The 12,502-nt window shown below is 36.4% G+C and overlaps 1 long non-coding RNA gene across 1 annotated transcript in view; it reads left to right on the forward strand.

The window, feature by feature from the left end:
- LOC130706105 (uncharacterized) overlaps nucleotides 1–12,502 on the forward strand; it is a 126,776-nt gene that overhangs the window by 61,368 nt on the left and 52,906 nt on the right. Inside the window, exon 3 of the long non-coding RNA XR_009006504.1 lies at nucleotides 11,328–11,431. This is a non-coding gene — a long non-coding RNA (uncharacterized LOC130706105). The remainder of the gene's footprint in view (nucleotides 1–11,327; nucleotides 11,432–12,502) is intronic.

Here is a 12,502-nt window from a genome sequence, read left to right on the forward strand (position 1 = left end):
GCAGCCAGGAAGCATCTTTCCCACTTTCCGATCCTATGCTCTGTGGATATGAGAGAAGAAGACTCCCCACTGTTGAGAGGATGAGAGGTAAACAGTGTTCTCAGGGTATAAGTTGTAATTCCCATTAGAATATTAATCAGAGACTGTGCCAGTGAATCAGATTTTAACCAGTCAAGACCTAAGTATCGTATGCAGGCTTTATCCCAATTATGGTCTAGCGTGTGAGGAAGGGAAGTATTAGGAAGCAGACACTTAGAAAGGTTGAAGTCAGCATAGAGCTACTTTGCCATGTAGAATCTTCTCAGTAGTTTACTTGCAAAGTGAAATGTGTATTTGTCAAAAGCATACCATCAGAATCTTATGATCTAGCTGTTACCGGTTGTGTTAAATATGGATTATTCCACCTTGTTATTTAGGATATAATTTATCTAAGATGCTATGCACACATAGTTTTATTTTATGTCTTTTCTAATTACCCTAAAAGGTAATTAAGCTGAATCTTCACACAACACTGAGTTGCATGCAGCAAACTAGAAACCTTCACAGTTATATTGACAACTGACAAAAGCAAGACTGTGAAGCCTTTAGTAAAATTGAATCTCAAAGGCTTTCCTGTTATGAGGAACAAAAACAGGCATAAATATTGTGACCTGCTAATATTAACAATTTGTTCTCAGGGTGAAGTACAAGCGGGAAATAATAGTATTAAATAGCTATCACATCAATTTTACATAATGTATGTGATGTTTTACATATATAATTGAATTCATAGCATGCTATATTGCTCTGTTTTTGCTATTTTTTATAAGTGATGGAAGTGAGAATGAAAAAGATTAAGAAACATGACAAATATATACATAACTTTTATAAAGATGGAATTCAACCTCTCAGAATAATTGGGAGGGATAAAAAATGTATGTTATAATGTAAGGTTTGTGAGATGGGCTTTTGAGGGTATTTAAACAGTGATGGCCAGGATTTAAGAATAATTGAATTGTATCCTGCCAGCTGTTCCCTTTCCCAGAGATTTTCCTGGGGAGTTAGAATATGCAGAACATATATGACACTGGGGATATAAGATTAATACATACATACGTACGTACGTACATACATACATACATACTTTACATTCCTTCCAGATGCAGTCTGTAGAAATTAAAACTAAACTAGACACCATGTACTCCTTTTTCTATTTGAGGAATATGGTTGATGATGGACCATTTTGATGGCTCTTGGATACTCATGTCATTAAAAACAATAACACTAATAAATCTCGTGATTTCCACTTCTCGTCAAGATGCAATAACAAGGACTGAATTTTCCCTCCTGCCTAAAACAACCATTAAATGGGCAAAATGTATGAAAAAATGCTTTGCGAGACACTGGACATCAGACAAGAGACAGTGATTTCTGAGAGACAGGAAACAAACAAGGCAGTCTTGCAATTAACTCAGTGTATTGCTGTGATTGAGTTTCCATCTGCAGTGCAAGGAGGGGAAACCCAGGCAGAACACTGCGGAGCCCCTAAGTTGAGGAGACCAAGTTAAGAGACCATGGAAACCAAGGTACCTAGAGTTTTGAAACAGAATATTTACCAGGGAGAACAGAACTGAGCAGATAAAGAACTCTGGAAACCTGGGTAGTTCTCCCTTGAGTGTTCAACAGAATACTGATCAGAGTGTGTCTATGTGTGAGCAGACTTTTGGAGTCTGGGGGGAGGGTCATGAAAAGAACTGAAGGGGCTGGAATAGTAACTGCCGCGCCAAGCAAACTGAAAACGTCAAGATTTATGGGGCATTGGGCAGAGTATACAAAAGAGCCTTGCCTCTGTAGGGTGAATAATTTAGACCTGGACTAAGCATGGCTCTATTCCCCTGGAAAAAAAATCTTAAAAACAAAACCTGAAAGGATCAAGCTGTTTCCAAGTAACTAACTGTGTTCCATAATAAAGCACATTTATAGGATTATAAAAATGTCTAGCTCCCAGTAAGATAAAATCACAATCTCTGGCCATAAAAAATTACCTGGTGGGCGCTTCCCTGGTGGCACAGTGGTTGAGAATCTGCCTGCCAATGCAGGGGACACGGGTTCAAGCCCTGGTCTGGGAAGATCCCACATGCCGTGGAGCAACTGGGCCCGTGAGCCACAACTACTGAGCCTGCGCGTCTGGAGCCTGTGCTCCGCAACAAGAGAGGCCACGATAGTGAGAGGCCCGTGCACCGCGATGAAGAGTGGCCCCCGCTCGCCGCAACTAGAGAAAGCCCTCGCACAGAAACGAAGACCCAACACAGCCATAAATAAATAAATAAATTAATTAATTAAAAAAAAAATTACCTGGCATGTTAAATGTAGGAAAGCATGACACATGAGAAGAAGAATCAGTTAATCAAAAGTGACTGAGAACTGACAGAGACAGTATATAATTAGCAGGAGGATATTAAACAGTTATTGTATTTATATTATATTTGTACAATATATTCATATATATTGTATTTGAAAGTTATGTATAGAAATGGAAGTTATAAAAAAGTTATGATGAGATAAAAATTACCCTGCAGAGGATTAAGGGTAGACTAAACTTTTCAGAATAAAAGATGAGTAAACTTGAAGACATAGCAATAGAATCTACTCAAAACAAATACATAGAGTGAAAAAGAATAAACACAGCATTGGTAAGCTGTAGGACAATTTTAAGTACACATGGTTAGAGTTCCTGAAGAAGAGAAGGGTGTGGGGCAGGAAACTATTCGAAGAATTAATGGTTGAAAATTTTCCAAATTTCATAAAGCTGTAAACTCATATACCTAAGAATATGAACTAACCCCAAGTATGGAAGATAGTATGGAAATTCTTCATAAAATTAAAAATAGAGTTACCATATGATTTGGCAGTCCCACTCCTGGGTATATATCCAAAAGAAATGAAATCTATATCTCAGAGAAATATCTTCATTTCCATGTTTGCTGCAGCATTATTCATAATAGCCAAGATATAGAAACAACCTAAGTATCTGTCACCAAGTGAATGGATAAAAAATATTGATACACACACACACACAGAATTAAACATATGCCAACAATAGCTCAAAAGTTAAGAGAGAAAATACTAAGATTTTTAGGCTAAATGTGAAATGGTATAGTATCTCATGAAGGTAGACTATAAGTTATAGATGTATACTATAAATCCTAAAACAACCCCTGAAATAACCAAACACAAGAGATAAAATGGTATCATAAAACATATTTAATTAATCTGAAAGAAGGCAGGAAAGATGGGAAGAAGGAATAAAGGACAGATAGAAAAATAGAAAGCAAATAGCAAGATGATAGATTTAAACTTAACCATACTAATAATCACACTAAATCACACTAAATCAAAGTCAGAGTTTGTCAGGTTGGATGAAAAAGCTAGACCTGTTATTCATAATATTTCCCTACCACTCTAATGCTATATTATAGGTAGGCTCTGCAATGATGTCATCTCTCTCATTCCTGATATTTGTAATTTTTTATTTTGCCTTTTTTTTTTTTACTGATCAATCTGATTAGAATTTTATCAATTTTATTTATCTTGTCAAAGACTTTTAGTTCCAATGATTTTCTCTTTTCTGAGGGAACAGGGAAGAATGTGATTTATTTCCCTCCTATTATTAGTTTGCATTATATGACATAGGGAAGGGATTTTGCAGATGTGGTTCAGGTTTCAAGTCAGGTGACTTTGAAGTAATCATAAGGGAGATTACCCTGGGTAGGTCAGACCTAATCAAGCGAGACTCAAAAGAGGTGGTGCCCAGCCTTAGTCGGGGATTCAAAGCCTGAGAAGGATTCGATTGCTGGCCTTGGGGAGGTGGGCTGACACGTGGTGAGAGGGTCGATGGAGGGGCCATGTGACAAAGACCTAGTGACATTCTCTGTGAGCTGAGAATTTTCTGGCTGAAAAATAGCTTATAGGACTGTCTTCAGTCCTACTGCTTCAAGAAATGATATTTTTCAAATAGTTGATATTCTTATATACTGCTGGTGGGAATGTGGAATGGTACAACACATTTGTAAAACACTTGACGGTGATGCATACAGTTATCAGATGATCCAACAATTCCATTCCTAAGTATTACCTCAAGAGAAAGGAAAGCATATGTTCCTACTAAGAGCTTCACATGAATATTCATAGCAACTTCATTGTAATAACCAAAACTTGGATACAACCCAAATGTCCATCAGCTTGCGAATGGTTAAACCCACAGTTATAACTCCACACAACAGATTACTTCTTAGCAATAAAAAAGAATGAACTGCTGATATACACTCTAACAAGTTAATCTCAAAATAATCATCCTGAGTGAAAGAACCTAGGCCACAAAAAGTACACATTTTATAATTCAATTAATATAAAATCCTAGGAAATGCAAGGTATAGTGACAAACAGCAGATTAGAGGATGTCCGGGGACCAGGGAGGGGTAGTGGTGGAGTGGAGAGGGGCAGGAGGTAAGAATTCATCAGAAGCACAGGAAAGTTTGGGGAGTGACAGACATGTTTATTTTCTTGATTTTGGTGATGGTCTCATGGGCATATACTTATACTAAAATCTGTCATATTGTACACCTAAACAGGTACCATTTATTGCATTTCAATTTTAACTTTAAAAAACCGTTTATAAAAATAATGCTTTTTTGTTTCAATCCTTGAATTTGCTATTTTTCTGTCTCCTGAACAGATTCTTGGACTCCTTAAAGTAAAAACAGAATATAAGTACAATAACTTGATCTATACCGAAGTGTGGCTTAGTCTAGTTAAGTGGTGAAAACCTACTATTTGCCTTTGACTTCAGCTTGACATTTGGGACTAAAAAGCTGAATGCCTATTTAAGTGCTTTTTTTTTTTTTCAACTTAGCTGAACTTACTCTGCGTGATCAGTGATTGTGAGATATTATAGGTGGCATCAAATTAAATCTCAGGAACAAGAACAAGGCATGTCATGCAGATTTATCATTAGTATCAGACTACACACTTTCAAATTTAGGTACTCATTCTAACTGTAGCTTGGGATCTGCTTCATATATTGGAATTTTATCAGTCAAATGAAGTATACATAAATGTTATTGTAAAGTCCATAATAAGTGATGATGATTATGAAAGCTGTTAATTTTTATACAAATTAATTATTGAGAACTTTCAAGTAGTCAAGTAAATAGCAAAATGCACTGGCAGTTAACTTGTATATAATGAAGGGAAATATAGATAGAAATTCAATTTTTGTTATCATGGAATCCAATTTAATTACTCCTTTGCTACATTGCTATATCCAGGATTTACTGGTTATCTTTTTCCCAAATGATTGTGTGAAATAGGAAATTCAAGAAGAAAGTAAGATAAAAACGAACAATCTAAGTGAAGGCAATAATCTTAAATTTGCTGCTGAAATACTTAAAAAGACTTTTCTTCAAACAGGGCAGAAAGCTTCAGTGTGTGGTATTGCTAAAGAGAAATTGTATCATTATCATTAACCCAATCTTCAGCTTCAACAAGAATTAGAACAGAAGTAAGTCTACATTAGTCACTATTCTTGAAGAGAGAAAGGGAAATATAACATCTCAGTGAGAATATTACCAAGAACTCTGCTCTGTTCTTGAGGATGCCTGACCCTTGTAAAGCTCCTTATCCCTGCTTTTCATTTGCTGCTTTTTCTCTGCAGAATCTCAGCCCCTTTGCCAAACAGGGAACCCTTCTTAATTATTGTTTAGTAGAGCAACCAAATCCCTTGACTCTCTTGCTAAATCTCTTATCCCCTTCTTTCTCAGTGAGTAGTAGCAGTATACAGTTATTGCATCCATGGGCGCAAGTGACAGACTTCCCAGCATTGTTATGATGGTTAATTAAATGAATAAATACATGCACAGCAACTAGAAGATGGGCGATTAAAAAAAGTATTTGCTATTACACTTATGCATAGGTACTTAATATGTTTTAGATCTATCTGATTTGCATATTTCTATCCAAAAGTCAGCACAGAAGGGAGGCAGGGGAGGTTTTATATTATATTATTGGCAGGCATTATTTTATTTCAAAATTAAGATAAAATATATGAATGTACCATGCACATATTATGTGCCTTAACCTTTTTTCATGCTGTGGAAAATAGGATTTAGAATTAGGGAACCCGAATGTGAATTCTTGAATTTTGAGAACTTATACACACACAAAAAATTCATCTCTCAACCTCATAGACTTCCTATGAAAATGGGTATAGTAGCACCAGATTTGTAGACTTAGTGCCAGGATTAAGTGAAATAAAACATGCAAAGAATACGTAATATTTTTTGTAACAAAGCTATTTCCTTTCTTTTTTCCTCTTTCTTTTACCTTTGTAGGCCTCATTTTATTTATCTGTAAAATCAGGAAGTCAGATTAGATTATCTCTAAGTCCTAAAGTTTATTTGTTTTTTTTCTTTAACATCTTTATTGGAGTATAATAGCTTTACAATGTTGTGTTAGTTGCTGTTGTATAACTAAGTGAATCAGCTATACGTTTACATATATCCCCACATCCCCTCCCTGTTGCGTCTCCCTCCCACCCTCCCTATCCCACCCCTCTAGGTGGTCACAAAGCACCGAGCTGAGCTCCCTGTGCTATGCAGCTGCTTCCCACTAGCTATCTATTTTACATTTGGTAGTGTATATATGTCCATGCCACTCTCTCACCTCGTCCCAGCTTGCCCTTCCCCCTCTCCACGTCCTCAAGTCCATTCTCTACGTCTGCGTCTTTATTGCTGCCCTGCCCCTAGGCTCTTCAGAACAATTTTATTTTTTTTTAGATTCCATCTATATGTGTTAGCATACGGTGTTTGTTTTTCTCTTTCTGACTTACTTCACTCTGTATGACAGTCTCTAGGTCCATCCACCTCACTACAAAGAATTCAGTTTCGTTTCTTTTTATGGCTGAGTAATATTCCATTGTATAGATGTGCATCTTCTTTATCCATTCATCTGTCGATGGACACTTAGGTTGCTTCCATGTCCTGGCTACTGTAAATAGAGCTGCAATGAACATTGTGGTACATGACTCTTTTTGAATGATGGTTTTCTCAGGGTATATGCCCAGTAGTGGGATTGCTGGGTCGTATGGTAGTTCTATTTTTAATTTTTTAAGGAACCTCCATACTGTTCTCCATAGTGGCTGTATCAATTTACATTCCCACCAACAGTGCAAGAGGGTTCCCTTTTCTCCACACCCTCTCCAGCATTTATTGTTTGTAGATTTTTTGATGATGGCCATTCTGACTGGTGTGAGGTGATACCTCATTGTTGTTTTGATTTGCATTTCTCTAATGATTCGTGATGTTGAGCATCCTTTCATGTGTTTGTTGGCAATCTGTATGTCTTCTTTGGAGAAATGTCTATTTAGGTCTTCTGCCCATTTTTGGATTGGGTTGTTTGTTTTTTGATATTGAGCTGCATGAGTTGCTTGTAAATTTTGGAGATTAATCCTTTGTCAGTTGCTTCATTTGCAAATATTTTCTCCCATTCTGAGGCTTTTAAGTTTCATTAGGTCCCATTTGTTTATTTTTGTTTTTATTTCCATTTCTGTAGCAGGTGGGTCAAAAAGGATCTTGCTGTGATGTATGTCATAGAGTGTTCTGCCTATGTTTTCCTCTAAGAGTTTTATAGTGTCTGGCCTTACATTTAGGTCTTTAATCCATTTTGAGTTTATTTTGGTGTATGGTGTTAGGGAGTGTTCTAATTTCATTCTTTCACATGTAGCTGTCCAGTTTTCCCAGCACCACTTATTGAAGAGGCTGTCTTTTCTCCACTGTATATTCTTGCCTCCTTTACCAAAGATAAGGTGACCATATGTGCCTGGGTTTATCTCTGGGCTTTCTGTCCTGTTCTATTGATCTGTCTTTCTGTTTTTATGCCAGTACCATACTGTCTTGATTACTGTAGCTTTGTAGTGTAGTCTGAAGTCAGGGAGCCTGATTCCTCCAGATCCATTTTTCTTTCTCCAGATTGCTTTGGCTATTCGGGGTCTTTTTGCGTTTCCATACAAATTGTGAAAATTTTTATTCTAGTTCTGTGAAAAATGCCACTGGTAGTTTGATAGGGATTGCACTGAATCTGTACATTGCTTTGGATAGTATAGTCATTTTCACAATGTTGAGTCTTCCAATCCAAGAATATGGTATTTCTCTCCATCTGTTTGTATCATCTTTAATTTCTTTCATCAGTGTCTTATGGTTTTCTGCATACAGGTCTTTTGTCTCCTTAGGCAGGTTTATTGCTAGGTATTTTATTCTTTTTGTTGCAGTAGTAAATGGGAGTGTTTCCTTAATTTCTCTTTCAGATTTTTCATCATTAGTGTATAGGAATGCAAGAGATTTCTGTGCATTAATCTTGTATCCTGCCACTTTACCAAACTCATTGATTAGCTTTAGTGGTTTTCTGGTAGCATCTTTAGGATTCTCTATGTATAATATCATGTCATCTGCAAACAGTGACAGCTTTACTTCTTCTTTTCCAATTTGGATTCCTTTTATTTCTTTTTCTTCTCTGATTGCTGTGGCTAAAACTTCCAAAACTATGTTGAATAATAGTGGTGAGAGGGCAACCTTGTCTTGATCCTGATCTTAGTGGAAATGGTTTCAGTTTTTCACCATTGAGAACGATGTTGGCCTTTATTATGTTGAGGTAAGTTCCCTCTATGCCTACTTTCTGGAGGGTTTGTATCATAAATGGGTGTTGAATTTTGTCAAAAGCTTTTTCTGCATCTATTGAGATGATCATATGGTTTTTCTCCTTCAGTTTGTTAATATGGTTTATCACATTGATTGATTTGCATATACTGAAGAATCCTTGCACTCCTGGGATAAACCCACTTGATCATGGTGTATGATCCTTTTAATGTGCTGTTGGATTCTGTTTGCTAGTATTTTGTTGAGGATTTTTGCATCTATGTTCATCAGTGATATTGGCCTGTAGTGTTCTTTTTTTTGTGACATCTTTTTCTGGTTTTGGTATCAGGGTGGTGGTGGCCTCGTAGAGTGAGTTTGGGAGTGTTCCTCCCTCTGCTGTATTTTGGAAGAGTTTGAGAAGGATAGGTGTTAGCTCTTCTCTAAATATTTGATAGAATTTGCCTGTGAAGCCATCTGGTTCTGGGCTTTTGTTTGTTGGAAGATTTTTAATCACAGTTTCAATTTCAGTGCTTAGGATTGGTCTGTTTGTGTTTTCTATTTCTTCCTTGTTCAGTTTCAGAAGGTTGTGCTTTTCTAAGAATTTTTCCGGTTCTTTCAGGTTGTCCATTTTATTGGCATAGAGTTGCTGTAGTAATCTCTCATGATCCTTTGTATTTCTGTAGTGTCAGTTGTTACTTCTCTTGTTTCATTTCTAATTCTATTGATTTGAGTCTTTTCCCTTTTTTTCTTGATGAGTCTGGCTAATGGTGTATCAATTTTGTTTATCTTCTCAAAGAACCAGCTTTTAGTTTTATTGATCTTTGCTATCGTTTCCTTCATTTCTTTTTCATTTATTTCTGTTCCGATCTTTATGATTTCTTTCCTTCTGATAACTTTGGAGGGATTTTTTGTTCTTGTTTCTCTAATTGCTTTAGGTGTAAGGTTAGGTTGTTTATTTGAGATGTTTCTTGAGGTAGGATTGTATTGCTGTAAACTTCCTTCTTAGAACTGCTTTTGCTGCAACCCATAGGTTTTGGGTCATCATGTTTTCATTGCCAGTTGTTTCTAGGTTTTTTTTGATTTCCTCTTTGATGTCTTCAGTGATCTCTTAGTTATTTAGTAGTGTATTGTTTAGCCTCCATGTGTTTGTATTTTTTACAGATTTTTTTCCTGTAATTGATATCTAGTCTCTTAGCGTTGTGGTTGGAAAAGACACTTGATACGATTTCAATTTTCTTAAATTTACCAAGGCTTGATTTGTGCCCCAAGATATGATCTATCCTGGAGAATGTTCCATGAGCAGTGGAGAAGAAAGTGTATTCTGTTGTTTTTGGATGGCATGTTCTATAAATATCAATTAAGTCTGTCTTATTTAATGTATCATTTAAAGCTTGTGTTTCCTTATTTCTTTTCATTTTGGGTGCTCTGTCCCTTGGTGAAAGTGGGGTGTTAAAGCCCCCTACTCTTCTTGTGTTACTGTCAATTTCCCCTTTTATGGCTGTTAGCATTTGCCTTTGTATTGAGGTGCTCCTATGTTGGGTGCATAACTATTTACAATTGTTATATCTTCTTCTTGGATTGACCATTTAATCATTATGTGGTATCCTTCTTTGTCTCTTGTAATAGTCCTTATTTTAAAATCTGTTTTGTCTGATATGAGAATTGCTACTCCAGCTTTCTTTTGATTTCCATTTGCATGGAATATCTTTTTCCGTCCCCTCACGTTCAGTCTGTATGTGTCCCTAGGTCCGAAGTGGGTCTCTTGTAGACAGCATATATATGGGTCTTGTTTTCTGTATCCATTCAGCCAGTCTATTTCTTTTGGTTGGAGCATTTAATCCATTTACATTTAAGGTAGTTATTGATATGTACATTCCTATTACCATTTTCTTAATTGTTGTGGGTTTGTTATTGTATGTCTTTTCCTTCTCTTGTGTTTCCTGACTAGAGAAATTCCTTTAGCATTTGTTGTGAAGCTGGTTTGGTGGTGCTGAATTCTCTTAGCTTTTGCTTGTCTGTAAAGGTTTTAATTTCTCCGTTGAATCTGAATGCGATGCTTGCTGAGTAGAGTAATCTTGGTTGTAGTTTCTTCCCTTTCATCACTTTAAATATGTCCTGCCATTCCCTTCTGGCTTGCAGAGTGTCTGCTGAAAGATCAGCTGTTAACCTTAATGGGATTCCCTTGTATGTTATTTGTTGCTTTTCCCTTGCTGCTTATAATATTTTTTCTTTGTATTTAACTTTTGATAGTTTGTTTAATATTTTTCTTGGCGTGTTTCTCCTTGGATTTATTTTGTATCGGACTCTCTCTGCTTCCTGGACTTGACTGACTATTTCCTTTCCCATATTAGGGAAGTTTTCAACTATAATCTCTTCAAATATTTTCTCAGTCCCTTTCTTTTTCTCTTCTTCTTCTGGGACCCCTATAATTAGAATATTGGTATATTTAATGTTGTCCCAGAGGTCTCTGAGACTGTCCTCAATTCTTTTCATTCTTTTTTCTTTATTCTGCTCTGTGGTAGTTATTTCCACTATTTTATATTCCAGGTCACTTATCCGTTCTTCTGCCTCAGTTATTCTGCTATTGATTCCTTCTAGAGAATTTTAAATTTCATTTATTGCGTTGTTCATCATTGTTTGTTTTCTCTTTTGTTCTTCTAGGTCCTTGTTAAACGTTTCTGAACCAACCTTACCCACTGGGGGCAGACACCAAAAACAACAGGAACTATGAACCTGCAGACTGCGAAAAGGGGACCCCAAACACAGTAAGTTAAGCAAAATGAGCAGACAGAGAAATACACAGCAGATGAAGGAGCAAGGTAAAAACCCACCAGACCAAACCAGTGAAGGGGAAATAACCAGTCTACCTGAAAAAGAATTCAGAGTAATGATAGTAAAGATGATCCAAACTCTTGGAAATAGAATGGAGAAAATACAAGTCCTAACGATTTGTGATTCTGTACGAACACTCAGAATGACCTCTCCCTTCTCTGAACTTTCAGGGAAGCACTTTAAATATATGTAACCTTGTATCATTTTGCACTTAAATATATGTGACCTGAGGTCATTCTCTAGTAGTGTCATGTGAGTCTCTCATATCTTTCTCCAAAAATAGGCACTATATTGATTATTTCTCTTGTATAGTTTGCTGTGCCAAACAGTGCTGAGCATACACTAGTCAAGACCTACTTATTGGCTTATTTAGTATATAAACCTATAACCAGTGAATCAACATCTACTGAAAGGTACAAATACTTTGAAGAGTTGCTAGTGCTATATAAGTGAAAGATTAATTCCACTCTCTTCCAGGCATTCCTGAATACTTTTCTTGGGTCATTGAACATATTTAATATATTCATTTAAAAGCATAGCAAGGGTGCCTCTTTTCAAGGTCTTAGTGATGGATTTAATGAAGAGTATATCAGAGGAGTCTACAGGGCTGACTCTCAAGCAGGAGATAATAGAATGCAGCTGAATGCATTAAAGCTTCCAAGACTTCACATTTTCTGCCTTACATGACATTATATCATTTTACTCCAGCTCACTTAGAAATTGTTCATTTTGAAAGTGACTGAGGTTGGTATTTTTGAGAAATTGTTTGTTACCTCTTGTTTCCTAATCTCCATTCTTCCTAAGCTCAAAACATGAAAATATAAGACATAAAGGATCAAGCTTTCTGATGCATAGATATAGATATATAGAATCTCTTTCAATGATTTAAACCTGTGGAGTAGGTAGACCAGGAGACTCCAGATTTATTACCTTTAAGTTTGTGCAGATACTTCCCCCTCTCTCACACTCTTTCAATGCTTAAATCCTAATGTTGGACCTCTTAC

The sequence above is a fragment of the Balaenoptera acutorostrata genome, chromosome 21 (assembly GCF_949987535.1).
Source record: "Balaenoptera acutorostrata chromosome 21, mBalAcu1.1, whole genome shotgun sequence".
Lineage (NCBI taxonomy): Eukaryota > Metazoa > Chordata > Mammalia > Artiodactyla > Balaenopteridae > Balaenoptera > Balaenoptera acutorostrata.